Below are 20,598 nucleotides of genomic sequence, written 5' to 3'. Positions count from 1 at the left end.
TGCACTGCCGTCCTGATTAATGAGCAGGTGGGGTAGGAAACATTTTCATCATGGTGTGCATTGAGGCAAACAAAAAGTGAATTTACTCTGTACCAAATACCAAAACAACATCAAGACTTATATATATATATATAGACTACATATGACATTTTATTCCACATTGCAAACATTCAATTACGTAATTGCCTTTTCAAGTTACAGCAGTGATTTTCAAACATACAAAAATCTTTTCAACTCTATTATACGACACTAACCACAAAAATGTGTTTTTGTTTATTTTTCAAATTGCTTAAAAGTAACGTCAAATTTACATTAGAAACGATCTGAAAATGATCTGAACCTTTCCCTTGCTTATAAATTTGAGTTCTGATTTCTAGCCATTTCTGCCTGGTTCATGAAAAAGAGACAGACGGGGAGAAAGCCAAGATAGTGATCATGGGTGATATCCTGGAGGGGATAAACTCGGGGCTTCACTCATGATGAATAAGATTGAATTTTTGGAAACAGGGGCCTTTTCCAATTTTGCAAAATAGAGCAGTTTTGTCATACTTGAATGTGGTTTGGAATCTCCTAGAATTTTGCTACATACAGTTCATAGGATATCGAGGCTACTTAAAAAACAATGCTCACAATCCTTTCAGCAAACAATTATCTCTCTTACATACAATCGACAGTATTGTATTGTTTGCAAAGTTGTTGTACTTGAATAAAAAAAGTATCAATTGTAAATTATTTTTAGGTTGGTTAATTGTTCCAGCAGTCAATTAATCCAGGTTAACAGAGTATGATATTTAGAGGAAGCTTGTTCATGCTAAGGTGGGCTGTTGAGTTGCTCTTTAAGACAGGCTGCCAGCTGTGTTAGGATAAGAGCATTCAAGCACAAGCACACAATGCTCACTGCTATAGATCTAAGTTTGCAACTACACTGTCACTATTGGCAACAAGGAAGTGAGTAGCTTTTATCAGTGTATAGGTATGACATTTTCAATTGCACAAATGTATATTCAAATTGATACAGATTTGCACTTGTTGATCGATGATCACAAGTAGGGTAGCTTAAAATACATGACTTAATATGACTTAACAGACATCTCTACAACTTTGAATATAGATAATGTGCAGTGCTCAACAAAGTCAGGAGTAAGATTAACCATTTATCCATATTTAACATTTGGACCAACAGCCAGGGTCCTTGGTAACCCAAAAAATACACTAGTGTAAGACACAATGATCTTAGCATGAAGTTAAATGATATCTACTCAAACATTTCAATTAATTTCAACAACTAATTAGTATAATATAGAAAATAAACTGGTATATAAACTGTGCCAAATCCAGTGGTGATTCTAGAGTCTGTTGGGGCCCCAGGCAAGAAATAATTGGGGACCCTATAACTCGCAGTTATCCCCATTATGTTTGCCATTGTCCCAACGATTACTCCTCTTCCTTGTTTTCCTGTTTCTGTTTTCTCTCCTATAGACGCATAATTTATCTTAATTTTTCGTGGATGACTTTCATTGACAAACTTTGGTTTTCACAGTAATAATGCATGCAACGAGAGTGAGTTCTGTCAGATGGGGCCTTTAAGATTAAGATTAAGATTAACTTTATTGATCCCGCAAGGGGAAATTCTGTTTTTACACTCTGTAAGACATGCAACACACACATAGGCTGAAATATACACACATGCACAAACAGGATCCTATGGACATGCACTAATGGAGGGATGTCAGGGTGACGGAGCCGCCCCCGGCAGGCGCTCCTGAGCTGGTGGTGGGTGGGGGGTTTGGTGCCTTGCTCAAGGGCACCTCTCCAGCTACCAGACCAACTTCCATATTTGGTCCGCACCGGGACTTGAACCGGCGACCCTCCGGTTCCCAACCCAAGTCCCTACAGACTACTGCTACTGCCGCCCAACTTTCCTTCTATCATTGCAAAGTCTGCACATTTTGGGTGACTGCTGTGGTTTAAAGTTTGTGAGCCATCAGGGCCCCCCTAGTGGTCTGGGGCCCCAAGCAGTTGCCTACCTTGCCTGTTGACAAGCAGCGCCACTGGCCAAATCTACTCATACTGTATGATCATTTTAATTAGGAAACATGGAAAACATGAGTTCAGGTTTCATCTCTCTAAATCTGCATAGGCTCATTTGATGCTTTGACTGATGTCCCCCAGGATCCCGATACTTTGACAATTTTTACCTAAACCAGAAACATAAAAGCCATTTGAAGCCACTAAGGATTGGGGGGAATTCAATCTAAAACTCTTGGGTTTCTAGATTCCCCAGTTAAAAGGAAAAAGGTAAAGAGGCGGAGCTGATTTGGGCTGTAACACACAACATGATACAAGAATTGGATTTAGGGAACAGCAACAGCAGTAGAGGCTACTGCTATCCTTAATTTATAAAAGTCTTAACCTCTCATTGCTCTCTTCTATAATATTCTCTGTTGACATCACAGCTTAGGCTCTGTTTTCACTTTGCACATGAGCCACTCATGTCGCAAACCACATATTTTTCAAGGTCAAATGATTAAGTTATGTAAATTCCCTTCTAAACTGAACACCTCCTTTACAGTTAACAGAATCACTGCAGTGCATGCCCAGCTGGAAATGGAATATATGATCCCTAAATTAACTAAACACAGTTGCTCTCCATTAATATATACAAATAAAGCCTTCCAAATTGATACAGCGCAGGTGTTTGTTAGCCAGGAAGGCTTCATGCAATAAGTTAGGGGCTTGGTTTTTAATTACCTTAGGGATTTACTCATTTACATTCTGCCTCTAAAAGTCTCACGTTGACACAAGAAAATGTGTATTTATGTGTAACTGTGTATGAGCACATGTCTAAGTGTATTGTATGTGCTGCAAAAGTGGGTTGATGAGGGTGTGGGGGAAGAATCAATAGAGACTTAATGGGAAACAGGATGTCCTCCGGTAAAATTCAGGCGAAAGTACGGCATGAAATTCGATCTGTGGGATTATTTTATGCAGGTTGAATGGAGGAAGAAGAAAAAAATGTAGTGATAGGCACTTCATCTTGGCCCTCATGTACACTTCTATTCTTGAAGGTCGGAGAGCTTGTTATAGTAGTCAAACATTGGACGTCCAACAGTGCTGCGTTCTCATTTATCTCTTCTTCTCATCTCAGGCAAACGTTTGAAAGGGTCTGAATATACTGACATACTGTATATCAAAAGTCCTCATGTCCTCTGATGTAGAACTTCACGAGGTAAGAAGTATGGAAACCACAGTTGCTCATCCTTTATTTATAGTAATGATCGGTCAAACAGTTCAAACTAAAATCATCTATCCTCAAGATTTCTATCAATGCAGCTACATAATTAAATGGTATACAGCGGAGCAAGGGCAAAAGTTTTCAAACTTAGAGGATACTTTAAAATAACAGTCTATGTTTGATAGCTGAAACCAACCCAGTGTTCTGCAAAATACATTCATATATTTAACCCTAACAATTTTTTAGTGAAGTTACTTCATTGAATTGATTGTGGATTAATCATTCTAGCTGTTGATTTCTTTAAAAAATTAATAAAATAAATGTATACTTTGTTAATCCAAAGGGGGAATTCTGGTTTACACTCTGTTATTGAGAGATGCTTACAGTACACACACACGCAATCAATGGACAGATGTCGGAGTGGGGTGCTACACAGGGAGCGCGCCAGAGCTGATTGGGGTTCAGTGCCTTGTTTAAGGGCACCTAGGCAGTACTCAGGAAGTGACCTGGCACCTCTCCAGCAACCAGACCAACTTACATACTTTGGTCCGCACCAGGACTTAAATTGGGGGGTCGTCGGTTCAAGTCCCAACCCAAGTCCAGACTGAGCTAATGCCGCCCCAAATTTCCAATACACAGTTTATCTGATTTATCTGAAAATAATACCAATGGCTTTATGCTACAAAATGCAAAAGAGACTTTCAGAAACAGGATTGATAATCCCCACATAGATACATTAATGCCTGTAACTGCTTCTACGGGGTAGGTGACAAACATTCATGTTGCCCAAACAGCCTTTTCTTACATTTTCCACAACAACGATTCACGTTGAGCAAAACATTTGACCGTTTGAAAATAAACTAGATTATTCAAATCAAAACACTACCTTCACTTGTACAAGACAAGGTCAAGAAAGAGATAAAAGGTAGGACTTTGTCCACAGGGGGCGCCAGTAACGACAGTTGGGTCATACCAAAGTACTTGGTTTTATTTAGGCACCAAATTCATTTATTAGTAAAAAGATCAGAGTTTGGGTTAAAATAAATACTAACAGTATGCCTGTTATGCAACTTTCTCAGCATTTATGACATACAGTAGTTGATGTATCTACATTATGTATTATAAACCTTAAAATAATAAAACTTCTATAAAGAGGTCAATGTTGACTGTTTATTTTACACTGGCTGCTTTTCATCTGTTTTTTTTTTTTTTTTACCCCAATGTCTCATTGTTTCCTAAGATAATAACACCAGTGCTGCAAAGAGACAAAGAGTACTTACTGAATACACAGAGTAACATTAAGTCATGACTTTAGGATGCCACCACACTCTATTTAACAGTTTTAGCAAAGCAAGACACATTTTAACAAAATCCTCCTTCTATTTCTCACCAGAAACTTTAACTTCACTCCACCAAAACCCTGTCATGAAATTATGTTCAGTTGCACATTGAAGATACTTTACATGCCATATTTTGCTCATTATACTATGTTGTTTTGTGCATAAACAAATACAATATTAATAAGGATATCGCTTTGAATGGGATAACAATGAATTTTAATTTGTGTAAACCAACAGCTCCTCTAGAAAAGTTGCACAGTTTTGATATTCAAGCAGGATATTCAGAAAATGTTGATCTCAGAGCTTTCATATTCCTAGAGCACGCGATTAACATGCAGTACTTCACACGTATCATTTCCGAGTCACATTTTAATTGCTCTCCATTAATTGCGTATTCTGAGTGAACGGTACATTTGCATAGATTTCACATGCAAGTGTGACCCACTGTTATGTAGCACGGGTGCAAAGGTTTTCTACTTGCTGATAGGATGTGAATACTGTATGCCGTTTAAGCCAGCTCCAGCAGATCTCTCCACTGTGGACTGACTGCCTTCAGTGTGTGCCAAGGCCAGGCTGAGTTAAAGTTCACGGTTATTATAATATTAAGTTTGGTGTTAGTTTGAACTTAAACAAGAAGCTTTTTTTTGGTTTCCAAAATTACAAGACAGCATGATTTGTGGAAAGATTCCCTTTATAAACAAACAAATGTATTCTTTTGGATTTCAGTTCAGTTACAGCTTAGGAAGTTCCTCCTTCAAAATTACAAAGACCCATTTAACATTAGAAATGTTTAACTTTATGCCTTGAATTAAATAATTTTTTAAATAATGTTTTTAATGCTGCAGGTTTTAGCTGTGTAAAGCACATTGAGTTGCTCTATGTACTATATGAGTGGTGCTCTATGAATTATAATAAACGTACCTTACCAATTTTATTTTTCCCAGTTTTAAGTTAAACCATAGTTTATTATGCCGTGTTTTATTTGAATGCCTAACAACCAGTGGTGCAATATGGGAATATTTACTTGATTTGAGTTCTTTGCATTTTTGGCAACTTCCATTCTTACTCCTCTGCTTCCTGAGAAAATGTGAATATGTAAGTTGCAAACAGGACACTTGAAAATTAGAAATATGATCTATTGATTATGGGCAGGAACATACAGTTATAATAATACAGATAATTTGGTCCTCGGGGCATTTTCTGAATGAATGCCCTAACTGTAGTCGTCACGTTCTCATCCTGCACATTCACTCATTGTGACATGATCCCTCTTTGGTTGAGTTAAGGCGGCCACTTGATTATAAGTTAAGAAAAAAAAGATAGTGGTTATTTTAAAATAACTGTTGGACTATTGATTTGAAAGGTAGACCCTAACTCCGGTCCTGTATTTATGTGACTCACCCTTTATCCAGACTGCCACCCAAACAGTCTTTAATGCTCTAATACCAGGTCACCTTTAGGAGGTGCAGAAAACTGGCTTCTGCAACATGAGGGCCTCTACCCGAGCAGCTGAAGGACTGTTTGCACTCTGACTATCAGGAGGAATCATTGTGCAGGCTAGGTGTAATATTTATCTTTACTGAAAATATTTATTAACTGTCAATACCAAGGTTATTACACATGGACTGCATCAAAACAAACCTACATTTTAGAAAAATGTTGATTAATCTGTTTTTGAATATGGTTACAGTTATGCATAAATATTTTTACATTGAAGATTAAGTGGCCTGTAAACTTACAGTTTTTGATACAAAAGAAGACCACAAACAAATTGTCTGAAGGTAACTAAACAACATGCTTTAGTCATATTCTCTTTATTGTTTCCCTCTGTCTTATTGCTATTATTATTATTTTCTTCCTATCTTTAATTGTTTCCTTTCAAAAGCCTCCTGTGGACAGGTGTTGAGAACTAGCATGTATGCTAAAACACTTACAGGTGACAGGTGTCATCACCAAATTGTTTCAGCTAGTGACAAGTGCACAGTACCTAGCTCCTGGAAGATGTCCAATATAGTGCCTGTACCTAAGAAACCATGGGCAAATCTTTTAAATGATTTTAGACCAATAGCACTTTCTTCTGTTTTATGCAAAAGTATGGAACGGGTTGTATCCAAGCACCTAACATCAGCTGTGACCTGCCATCTTGATCCCCTCCAATTTGCATATAAAAGGTCAAGAGGAATTGATGATGAAACGGTAACCTTAATTGACAAAGTGACCAAACACTTGCAACAGACAACAAACTATGAGTGTTATTTATCGACTTTAGTTCTGCTTTTAACTCAATCAGAACACATGTCCTTTTAAAAAGGCTCTTGGATTTGGATGTGAATGGGGGTCTAATTCAGTGTTGTTCAGATCTCGCGAGAGAAACAAGCAACCAGCTCTATGGAAACAAGCCCAAAACAAACGACCTGGCTCCTCAAATAAATAAAATGAAGCCCAACAGGTTACCTAACCTACCAACAAACCTTGTGTTTGTCTTGTCTCATTTTGATTTGAAACAGTGAAATCGATGATTGAAATCGTAAGCCTCGTGGATTTTGGTGAAGTTTTTTTTTTGCTTTTCGGTGCCAGCATCATCGGCATGCTATATTATGGTCAGATCCAGTCTCTTTCTCTCTTTCTCTCTTTCTCCCACTCTTTATTATATTTTTTTTCCATATTTCCCCCCCTTATTACCTTATTACCGGGCATTGTCGCTCTGTCGCTCTGTCAGATGTAGTTGTGCATGTGTTAAGATTAAGATTTACTTTATTGATCCCCGCAAGGGGATATTTCTGTTTTTACACTCTGTAATCATGCAACACACACATACACAAACAGGATCCTATGGACATGCACTAATGGAGAGATGTCAGAGTGAGAGATGGGTGGCGTGTCAGATCGGGCGGGCGGGCTAACCAAGGAAAGGGGGTTGTGGACGGATCCTGGAAAAGGACAAACTATCGCGATCATGTTTCGCTTTGTTGTGGAGAGTTGGGAGTGAATCAGTAGGGGTTCATACAGGGAGCAAAGCAAGCCCAAAACAAGCAACTGCACTTTAGAAAACCCACAACTGACGATATTTGCAAGCGACTTTACAGAAAGACAAGCCCAAAGTCGCTTATAACAAGCGGACCTGGCAACACTGGTCTAATTCTGTGGATCAAAGATTTTCTTTCTGAGCGTCCGCAAAGAGTGTGCTTAAATGGTAACGTGTCAGAGCTGACCGTTTTAAATGCAGGAGCACCTCAAGGCACTTTATTGTTCTATGTGTATAAAAATGAGTTTATACTCCAAGAGTCAGATAGAACTATTTTTCTATGCTAAAACACTTAAACAATGCATCTTGTTTGTCACATATATCTGTGATGTCCATGCCAAATAAAGTCTATCTATCTATATCTGTTGATAGTCCTAAACAGGTGTAGTCACTATCACTGTCTCCATTGAACAGGTAGAAGTTTATACAGTCACACACTGAGGTTTTGTCATGATCTTTCTTTACTGCAGGATTTCTTTCAAAGTCAAACCAAGCTTTCCAATGTCATTCTGTTTCTCTTATTATCTTTCCTGAAAAAAAAGATCTCTCAAAGCTGATAATTCTCCAGATAGCAAATTCTACCAAACATGATTAAAACTCATATATCTGCATTCAGAAAGCTTTTAGGACTGAACATTACTGCATTTTATTTGTAACATATCTCCACTGGTGACTAACTGTTGACTTTCAGACCATGACTAGTTCTGAAATCCATCTCCCACATCTCTCTCACTTTTTTATTTCCTTGGAGCAATCGAGGCCATTCTGCTGTCCACAGCACATTCCCCTGAAAATACCTCTGGGGATCCTTTTCTCAGTGGCAATGCCATCACTTCTATCATCAGCCCCCCAAGTTCCACTGAGCTGTACCTGTCCAGGGAAGCAGGGAGGCACAGCAATGCTATTGCAGAGCAGTGCTTGCTGCAAGGGATGTCTAATAAGAATGTATGAGACTTGTATGTTCTGCTGGGAAATCATAAAAAAAACTAAATAACAAGAGAAGAAAAATGCTCCAGTATGTAAACAAGTAAGAAAAAAAATGGTTAATGCAAAGCTTATTGTCACTGAAAACAGGTTTATTTTGTATCATTTAGCATTGCAAATAAGCCTCAACCAGTGAAAAATAGCACATAGATAAAAACTGTCTCACCAGGACACTCAATACTCTGCAGTTTGAAGAAGAATTTCACAGTTTCCATTATCTTGAGACATTAGGTTTCCCAGCTGAATTCAGTTCTTGTTTTTTTTATGTTCTCCATGAATCGCTGCAAAATGACAAAACAAATTTTTAAACTTGGTGTAGACGGTTTTCTTTAGGGACATTATCAAATCTTGAACTCTCACATTGACATTTAAAATTGTTTTTCCATTTAAAGTTCTGTTGCACATTACATTAAATAAGATAAGTACAGATTCATTTCTTAAATTTGATCTTTTTTCTGAATGGCTTTACTTGATAATCGATTGTGTAGAGACTACGTTTCTTACTCCAAAACAATGTGCCGAGACGAAAGAGGAATCTTTAAATGTTAGTGGAGCATTTACTTCTAAATTCTCTGATATCAAACATATCTGTAACTTTGTGCATATGTTTTTATAATTATTCACCTCGAGAGCTAAGCTTCCTTCCACAGAGTCTTTAAATGCCTCATTGCAGCTAATGTCTGCAAAATTTAAAATAATTCTTGTCAGTTATGTTTTATAGCTACATAAGAGTGAAATCCCTCATGACAGAAAGCTGAGGAAAATCCTTGTAAATGACATCCATTCACATTAGCACACATGGCGATTTAAGAGCATTACATGGTTTTGCATGAATTCCAGTATTAGTATTAGAAATGTATGTTATTATTTATTTGTCTTGATTATGTATTCACACTTTGACAAAGGCAGACTTTGACAATCATTATTATTGTACTCTAGCAATTACTGCATTTATTTCTGCTCTAGAGTTGTTAAACTTTTTTTTTAATGCTGCTAGGCGAGTGCACATATACATATGTGAGTATACCTGGGAGATAGACTTTGGATGTGAACAAAACCAACATGTAAAGTATAACTTGCCTTAAAGCCAAAGATCACTGTGTGCACAGTTGTGGTTTATACTACACATTGAAACAGGCATAAAAAGAGGGCTGTTTGAGGATGAAAGAATCCAACAGTATGAATACTGAGAACTGAATAAAGTGGAAAATTACATACTTTATATTTGATACTGTACCCTATATCATAATTCATGAGTTCATGTTCCTGACCTAGACCCGATTCATATGGATAATTTCTTGTAATAGACTCTTTGAAAAATGTGTTTGCTTTGTCTGAATATCTCTTCAAAGCATGGGAAAGAATGTGAAAAGTAACTTATAACAGATACATTTCTCAGACTTTACTATGTAATGTACATATTGGTGAATAAACTGAATCAAATGTAAACTGTTTGGAAGGGATGTACTAAGATGAAGTTGATTCATTTTGGTTTGTTTGTATTTGTTCACTGCGGCTTGTAGGGGGCTGTGTTAGTATTCGTTGTATCTCACCTCTTGGAGTGTTATTATAGTGGGATGCTTTATGTTAACATTTATAGTTGTATAGCCCCGTATGAATTTCCCTCGGGATCAATAAAGTCTATTCTATCTGTCTATCTGTTTGTCTGTCTGTCTGTCTGTCTGTCTGTCTGTCTGTGTCTCTTGTGGCAGCGGCCATGACAGACAGGACATGTTTATTGTTGCCGTGGAAACAATAGCTGTTCATCAAAGACTGATGAATAAGGAAGCGGGAACTGCTGCTGAAAGCGGGCGTACTTTTGCTGTAATTGCTGCTGTGATAAAACAACATAATATAAGTTATACTTGGATACATCGTTGGTAAACATTTGTTTCATTTTATTAGTTAAGTTCAGGGTAAAGACTTATTCATCAACAGAATGAAGCCCATACATCCACAGCTATTGTCCCATTATCCTCTTCTTTTTATACATATTTAATATGGTAATAATAATAAGGGATAATGTTACATTATTTCATGGTTAACCTCTAGGTTTGTGAGGATTTTTTGTGTGTCTGTTTCACAGAATATCTGTTTCTCTCTATCTACATCAATCATTGGCCTGGGAAATTCCTTCTTTCATTTTCATAAAATATTAAAAATGCTGCTGACTGAAAAAAAACAAAACCAAATAATTTCAGTCAGATTGAAGACAGATAAACACAGAAGCACAGATGGCTTGTTACAGTTTGAGCAGATGGATGAGTTCTGTGTATCTTTGACTGTGACGATATACACAACAGCATACAACCTACATGTCAACCAGACTGTTGGAGGGCAATGATATCTTCACATGCCTGCACACTATTAGTTACACTGATGGAATGCCATTCTGCTCTCTTGGAGGATCGATACAATTTTTACAGTAGCGGGGGACGTATAATTGAGGTTGAGGGTTATTTAGTTAGTGAAGTGGACAATCTCTAACCTAGTGTGTTCTCTGGGTCACAGAATAAGAAAACACTGGGCTTTTATCACGATACCTCTCAGGTATGCTGGACTTATTTTATGGATTTTATCAAACAGCTTGGTACATGACTCAATTTTACACTTGTACTACAGTTGTAACATATAAACATGAACATTAATACAGGGCTGGCTCCCACAGAGAAAAGTTTGAATCAGACACTTGCATACTTACTCATACAGTACAGGCATAATTGTCAGCTGTCGGGCTTCAGACAGCTGGCCGATTGGACAGATTGTTCAGACATATAGAGTTCTGGAGAAATAGTTCTGTATGCTCCAACCTCAGTCAACACAGTTTTAGCAGTTGCCACAGAAAATGACAAACTATCAGAGAAACATCTGTTATTGCTAACTAGCAAGCAAAATGTCAAGTTACGTGGAGGTAGATATGTAGAGAAAGGGGGGTTGCATATGGGAGAGGGAGATTTTATACAAGCAAGAGCTCGGGAGGATAATCAAGGTTACTTCTGTTCTGCCATCTCCGAGCGCCAGATTTGCTATTCTAAAAATGTTTTTTTCAGATCCCCATCGTGTCAAATAAAATACATGTGACAGAAGTAATGCTGAGAAAAGGCCAAAACATTTACAGACATTAAGCGTTACTTCTATAAATGGATAAATCTGTAGGCCACATACAGTTGTGGAGTAAATACTGAAAAACTCAGAAAAGGCCAAAACATTTACGGTCGAGACGCATTAGCTGCCTGAGGCTGGCTGCAAGCCTAGTTGGCCTGTACGACAAAAAGGTTTGTCTTCAAGGTTTAAAACCTTTCATTAGTCGTCATCATCACATAAAAATAGATGTTTTCATCAAGAAAGAGAAAAACATTTTAGCATCGCTGATTTTCTGCACTTGTGGTAAAATTAAAGGTCTGAAAATGAAGTATTGAATTCTCTCCAGAGCCAAGAAAACTGTCTTTTAATGCTTTTAATGTGATTTAAGTTAGATATTCACATGTCACCCTCATCTTGACCAGTAGGATTCAGCTAAGTTGTTCTTCTATTTACAATCCTTGAACATTAACATTTTCATTATTTAAACATTTATTTTCCAGTTCTATCCAAAGACAGACAAATAAAAAGGTCACTGTTAAGAGCACATAAGTTGGGTGGTGTAATGTCTGACAGATTTCTCAACATTTGATGTGACACATGAGCTTGTCAGACATGTCAGGACATGATTCATGTTGACTGTAGGTGAATCTCAATCACAAGACAGTGCATGCCTCATGTTGAAAAATATTGATGTACCGTAATTCCTGCAACTACCTTCATACTGGTAATAGTGTCATGATTAATTCTTCTTTACTTTAATATTTTGTTAATTTCAGTGTTTAGAATTCATTTCCTGTTTTATTTTGTATTTTTCTTCCCTCCTGTTGCCTTTAACCCTGTGTATTTTCTGTTCTTATTCCTGGTTGAAGTTTCTAGAGCTTCCTGATTCATTTCTTATTTGTATCTTCATGTTTCTTTTTTCCCTGTGTGTGCATTTCCCTATAGTCTTGTCTGTAGTGTTTCCTGTTTTATTTTGTAGTTCTTGTCCCCAGTGTTTCTTGTCTTACTTCCCCCTTTGTCTGGTTTCCCTCCATTTTTGATTACCCTGATTATTTTCACCTGTGTCTTGTCAGTCTCACCTGTGTTTGATTGGCCTCTGTATTCAGTCTCTGTATTTCTTCCCTTCTGTGTCAGATCATTGTCAGACATTCCTTGTGGTCCTATGGTCATTTTTTTATGGATAGTGAAAGTTATTAGTTTCTTCATATCTTACCTAAAAGGGTATTATCATTATGTTCTGTAACAAATTATTCTTGGAACTGAGAGTAGAAAGCTTTGCTCATTGAACAATCTGCATACTCCATACAATGTTAGAATAGTGCCTTGGTTTTCTGTTGTTCTTTTTTTTGTTTTTATCTGTGAAGTGAACTGGACCTGATAAACTTCAGTTCCTGGACAAACACCCTTCGTTGGTCTAGCCCTCGGGGAAAAACACATGACCGCTGGCAATCTAGTCATCGTTGCTGAGGTGAGCCACAAATGGCCTTGTCACACCAGTGCCTTTCTTTGCCCTTGCCCAGAGCAAAGATAGGTGACGAACAACATCTGCAGGCACATGTCCTTCATCTAAGATGCTGGAGAGAGGCCCACAACAACAGAGGGTTGGTGACCATCCAATTCCTGTGACATTTTTGTTTCATACTATGGCTGTGGATGCACTAATGCACTTTCTCAATATACTTGCTAGACATTCTTGTATGTCTACTGTAGGTGTATTTTCTGTAGGTCTGCAATACATGGAATAAATATATCACAAATTTAAATGTAAAGCTGTATATCATGGTTAAAATCAAAATATAATTTATATTCAGTATATATACTTGTGTTTTCACTGGGACTGGTAAAGTCCCTCCTATTGCTGGATTTGATTGCGGTCAAGAATTATCTTTTTTTTTGTTTAATCCAGAAAAGGTAGGGAAGTTTTGAGACAATCCCATCTGGTGCTCGGTTTGCCACATATAAGACCAGTTATCACGGCAAACCAACATGTGTTACAGCGATGGAAGAGGGCAAGCTAACTGGTTCAGATCACTGCACCCCATAATCTGGAGTTGGTTATATTTTTATTCTTGTAGAATCTGATCATATCTGGACATTTTTTTTATATGCTTCATGCCAGGTCAAATACTGCGTCCGTATTTGCCTTATATGGTATAATGTGCCCCAATATATCTAATATTGCATACACATCAAATATAATATCTGAATATGTCCTTATGTCATATATTGAAATATATGGACTCAGTATTGGGTGAGAATAGTGCCAAATCTGGATCATATCTGGACATTTTTTATATGCTTCATGGATATTGGATACTTTGTTGGTGTTAGACACTGACGTGAAAAGCACGCATTGCTCTGCAGTTACTGTCCTCAACGAGCAGCGGGTGCTGCCGTGAGCCCCTCCCCCTTCCAAAAGCACTCAGGCTGTCAGTCTAGCCTCGTGCAGCAGACCCAGCTGCAGTCAGAGAGCAGAGAGGGGAGACCAACACCACTCTGTGTCCAGACTGCAACGAAGCCGCTGCTGTTCCCGCCTTGGCTTACAGAGCTACGTGTAAGTGTTTCTTCACTTTAACACAAAAATAAAACACTGCATTTGACTCGCACAGTCTTTTGATTAAATTTTATATTCTAACATTTAACAATACAGGACAAAATTGATTTATGTAAAGTGGGTCTCAAGCATTAAAGTCATGAAACCAGAAAAAAAAAAATTGTAGTTCATATTTGGCAAGTGGCCAATTATGCAAATTAGGCAATGATGTCATTTAGTGACTTCTAGTTAGTTTTAGGACAGCCAATAGCTACTTTCCTTACTGAGGAGTTGGCAACACTGCTCATATTGAAGTGTGTGCCCAGACAGGCTATAGCGTACCTAATGTATACACATCAAATATAATCCTAAACAACGCAATGAAGCTACCCGATGAGCATATATTACACACATATTACATCTGAAAAGGCTGCAAAATAACTCTCCACTCGGATACGATGTCAATCAATGTAAATCACTGGCGCATGCGTACGTCGTCCTTTTATACTCTTGCATGCAGCCACGGGAGTGGTGTGTCTTAAAGATTTTGTCCACGTCAGATGTCCTAAATGGAATCAATTCCCATATTGGAAATATGTTTGGTGAAGGGACAACCTCGATGCGATAGAGAACAAGCTTGCACCCTGGTTTTATTTCAGTTATAAAATCCAAGTGTGTAGCCCATCTTCTGTTCTCTCCTAATGCTCCTGACTGAGGAGTTGATCAGACTTGGCGGTAGAGTTGCTGGTAAACTTCTGACTGTTGTTTTGAAACAGGACTGTTTTGTTCATTTCATTTGTAAGAATGTTATTGAGAAGTTCTGGTTAACTGTTCTTTTACTACCACATTTTCAGGGAGTTTTTTGGCTAGTTTTAATTGTTATTGTTCTTTTTTTAACTTATGAAATAAAAAATATTTGCATATTCACAGATGTATTTTTCAAAGGGAGAACCATATCAGCCACACTTCAAAAAGTGTTTTTTATGACCATTATCAAGTCTCCTTGAAATTGACACATGTGAATCTTGGTAGATGTTACTTGTCATGTCCTGACCATGTTTATTCTCTGTAAGGGTTACTGTACATTTCTGACATTAGCACAGTGATATATGCATTATGTATACAATGTATTCTGTACTTTTATATCGTTAACAAATTGACTCTAGTTTCTAGCAGTGGTTTCAACCCAGACTGTCATCAGGGCTAGAGTAAAATCATTTATTTCAATTTAGTCATGTAATTGAATATTCACTATAGGGTTATTAGTCAAAGCATCCTCCTCTTGATAGAGTAGAATTACTCAAGAAATATTTTACATGAAGTAAAATTTTTTTGTGTAGGCTACTTAAAAATATCACTACAGGTCATATTCAAAATGCAAATTCCAGTGGTTGCAGCCTGTAGATGTATATAATCAGGATACGAGTAATTAACTGTGAGCGTCCTTTAATTTTTATTCGATTAGTCAGTCATGGGAGTTAGGAAATGATCATGTCTGAAGTCAAACGGTAGGTGAGCTATCTGCAGTCACTTTGATCAGATGTTTAATAATCTCCATTCAGTGTCCGACATCAGGTGTCAAGTCATATCTACAAGATTCCGGTCACGGATACCTCTCAGCTTGCCGGATTTTAACACATTTGAGGTGAGACATTTAGGTAGTATCATGATATGGAGACTCAAGAAATGTAATGTATTTAGCAATCAAAATACAGTATCAGTCATATCAGAAAAATATCTTTACTCCATATTCGGATAGTATCAAAGTGGTCCCAATCTATAATAATATATGCTCCGGTCATAAATCATAAATGGTGAGTATCTGCAGTCACTTTGATCAGATTTGCATCATATCTTTCAATATCCAATATTAAGATATAAGTCATATCTGAAGGTTCCCTGCCACTGATACCAGACATATCAAACTTTCCAGATTTTATTTTGGTTGTATCATGTGATATGCGGACTCCAGAAATTGTGTGTATTTGGTATTCAAAATACGACATAAGTCATATCAGAAAAATATCTTGACTCCATATTTTGATAGTATCAAAGTGGTCCCATTCCGGAGATGAGATATGCTCCAGATATGATATATTCCTACTCCGTGATCGGAGAGTATCCACCACGGATATCATCATATATTAGTCGAATTTTGAAATATCCGGGTAAAACCATCTCCGGATTATGGGGAGTTTCGCACAGTGGATATTCTAGACTAGATTCTAGACAACCTAAAAAGCCTCAGGATTTTTCTAGTTCCATGACCAAGAAACCTGATAAAAATAGGATAAATATTGGAGATGCTTTTGAAAACTGGATAGTACTGACAGTAGCAACTGGCACCTTTACCAGTTGGTACTGCTGCTTCTTTAAAAATAAAAGCTTTTAACCTGCCCAAATTATTTTTTTATTTTGAAGTACTCATTGACATTCAAGAGTGTTTCTCTGGAACAAGAGGGCCATTTTTCTAAACTTTTGACAGTAGATCAGTTGTAGATATTTTAAGTAAAATACATGTTAAAGTGTGCAGCTAAAACCCATTCTGTTGAACATATTGGAAATGTGCACATGTTCCTGTAAAATGCAAGTGAAGCACATACTATAAATTATAGTGATTATACTGTAACTCTTGATGCCGGTTTCCAGTGGCCTATAATGATGCCAAACAAGTTTACTTCACATGTGGTTGTTTTTAGATAGACAGCCAGCAGAATTTATCATCACACGCTATATAGAATTACTCTCTGCAGCGTCCCAGAAGGGGAATTAAAAAAGTCCTCTTTAAAGGACTGCAAAGGTTTTCTTTGCAGTCCTTTAAAGAGGACCTTTAAATCAGAACTTCATTTGTTTCTTTATCGCGCTGTGACTTCTAAGACAGGGAAGCAACTGCAGCATGGATAAGACTAACATGGAGTCGTCAGATAAAACTGTGATTTGACACAGTGCTCTGCAATTTCTGAGAATTTTGTGCTGATGTCTAGTCAAAGTTGTTTTTGGGGAGTCAGCAGTTAGCACTAAAGGACTCATAATGAAGACTTCCTTTTCCTGCATTGCCATTGTTTACAATCCAACACAAACTTGACAAATGAGAATGGAGTTAAAGTTGGGGACAATGTGTGAGATTGCAATGTTGGCTTCACTTGAATATCTCTTTTTATAGATTTATAAAGAGCAAATAGACACGAGCTGTAATTGCATTACGGCGGATTTGCATTACGCCTCTTTTGGTCTTCAGATGGATGCTTTTCTGTGTACATTCAATTCCCCTGTAATGCTAGTGGACCATACTGTTTAAACAATAAACAGACACCAGAACACTTCCGACCTCTGTATTACTCACATTCATTGTATCAAACAGTTTGTGTTTACATGTTTCTTTCTTTCCCCCAAGTAGTAAGAACAAACTGCAAATATTCAAATTAAATGTACTCAATAAATGCACTCAAGTGGTATGAACATGCAAAGCACATATTGTTTGTTAACAAGCTACATCAGTTGCATGCGTAAAAAAAAGGCAATTACTGCTCCCCCACTTGCTCTGGCAGCCAAGCCTTGTTTACTTCTTCAGCTTTTAATGTGGTGCCTTCACCATGCACAATGCATGGTGAAGGCACCATTGAAGCATTTGGAGAGGACATTGATAAGGGCTTAGGTTTGAGCAACCAATTTCAGAACTGAAAGTAACATTAACTCCAGTCTCTCCAAGAAAACACCTGAAAGAGAAGTGGATTATTGAGCTATGCCAAAGGTCTCCTTGTTCTAGAGGATATCAGACTGAAACATGGAGTGTAATGTGAAAATATTAAACAGCAAAGTTTCCTTTTTTCTCTATTTTTTTTAACAATACATTTTTGCACCAGGGCCGAGGTCATCCATTGAAGCCGATATTGTGATCATCAAATGAATCCCGAGCACAGGCACAAGCCTACTCTTGGGGCATACTGCGAGTGACACATTGTTCAAGTAGAATAGCTATATATTCATTGGAGACATGTTTGGGTTTCATAACATTTTACAAGATCAACATAATGCCTAAAAGTTGTTGTATCCTGGGACACACCTTCAACACAAGGATAAACAGAGTTTTAAGTTTCCACACTTCCAAATCCCAAAACAAAGCCTGAAAGAGAAGCTCTCTGTCTTCAAACCATCAGATGTGAGGATGCCTCAGGCAAACAGAGGGTCCCCACTTCATCACACACCTAGTGTAATGTGTGAACCAAGTGCTCCATAACAAGAAAGAATGAATTGTAGATGTGTGTTTGACTGTTTGGTGGTTTGTGTCTGAGATGAGAAACTACCCAAGCTTTTTATAACACTGTCAGAAAGCTATGCCTTATCTGCCATCTCTCCTATGATGTCAAGACGTAACAGTTGAACTACAAAAGTGGATTTTACACAATATTTCCATCGCTGTTCTTGCCTATCTTTAAGGATGTCAAGCCTGTTGTTGTAATGAATCACTATTTAGCGATACTGTTTGTGCAGTTGGCTGTAAATGAAATGATAAATTACCTGGACCATTACTCAAGTATGAACAGATGTCTGAATGTGACACCTCTGTCCACCAGGTGTTGTCCAACATTTGGCAGATCATTTTTTGGTAAGGACCAGATCAGTTTATGCAGCATTTTGTCCAAAATGCACTGGATGATGCACTTCAATACATCCCCATTATTTTCTCTGTTTGGTGAGATGCATGATGGCATGGGTGAATATGACAAACAACACAGCATGCAGCAGTTCTGCAACAGTCCATTGATGGCATGGAAGAGAAATTGATATTGTTGCAATGTTCAAATTTGTGCATGAATATGCATATTCATTAAACATAACCTTTGTTGAGAATATATTAGTGAATGAGTGTCACTCTTTTGGCTTAATGTTGGATAACATGAAGCCATGTAAAAAAAACTGCAGTTCCTCAAATGTCTACTTGAGGCTGATTACAAAAACAAAGGAATTCTGTTTAGCTTCCCTAATAAAATACCACATTTTGCTGAAGAAATAAGGATGGTTACTGCTTGGTTTCTAAAAAAGAAATGTGGTCTGTATAGCTTGTTTCTTTGTTGGTTCCCACTGTATGGGGGTATAACCAATCTGTTTTTATTTTATTGAGCCTAAGAGTTATTCGGATTTTGCATAATTAGGGGCGTGGCTTGCTTTACTGACAGACTGGCACATTTTTTGTCTGTTACATAATTGACCCAAAGTTAGGTAGAGTCTGCATTTTTAATATGACGCCATCGTTTGGCCTCACAACTCGTTTCAGAAACAAACAGGAGGCAATGTCATAAATAGATAAATCAATATCTACAATGTCTTCAAAAAGTTTATGTTAAAGTACCAAAAAATAATGTATTGTGATTAAAGCTGTACATTATGCTAAACCCATGTAGCCAGCAACATATTGGTTATTTGTCTTTATCTGTTAACGGTTTTATTGCCCTAGTAAGATCCAATACTGTTTATTTTCTGTGAATAAAATTCAACTACCATTCTAACAAATAGTTAAATCATTACGACTGAAGGCATTGCCAGTCTAACATTTGTATTACCAGCCCACACACCAGCCCTTTTAAGCCTTTTCAATATAAGGTACAAGTTCAGCAATGACAATTCAAGCTGGAGTCATATCCCCTTCCTGCAGCAATGCCTGCAGTCGGATGTGTAAAATAAAGCGGAGGCACACAGGCCATCCATGTCAAACAAAGATGATCCTGACATCTGCAGTTCAGCAGTCTTGCTCTGACCCGTGCATCTGTCCGTCCCCTTACTGCAAGCCTTTTTGACACCTGTCCAAACTTAATGTTTGCAGTGTCTGTGAGGCCGGCTTACTGCCGTATCTTCACTGTGGTGGGAAGAAGTGTGACTTTTAGTTAAGAAAGAGTGTTGATAATGCCAAGAAAATAACAGTTTAGGAAACAGACAAGCATTTAAGCAGAAGTCAAAACATTTTTTAAGTGTTTTGCGGTGTATTCCAATGCTGCACTGCCTTGGTGTTCACAAAGATTGACTGTAAAATCTCTCTTTTCTTAAATTATCTGGGGTTGATATTATTATAAACGTGTTACTTCATTATTATAATACCCTTACCCCCATCAGTCAGTGCTGGGCATACACAGTGTGTCTATGATTGATAGACCACGGTACACTGTAACCATTTCAAGCATGTGCCTGTAATACACATGTACCTGGTCTTGGTTCCTTCCATCTAATCTACTTTCTGTCAGACACCTCTGTGATCAATGGTTTGTTTATTTGCCTGTGTAATAAGCAAATTATGCTAAGCAAGAGAAGTCACCTCTAGCATTAACCTGCTTACATTTTAATCAATGACTTAAGTGATTTTTATCAGGATGCCACAGGCAATGAGATGATCGAGCCAGTTACA

Source organism: Labrus mixtus, chromosome 1 (assembly GCF_963584025.1).
Source record: "Labrus mixtus chromosome 1, fLabMix1.1, whole genome shotgun sequence".
Taxonomy (NCBI): domain Eukaryota; kingdom Metazoa; phylum Chordata; class Actinopteri; order Labriformes; family Labridae; genus Labrus; species Labrus mixtus.
Note: the sequence above shows the minus strand (reverse complement) of the source record.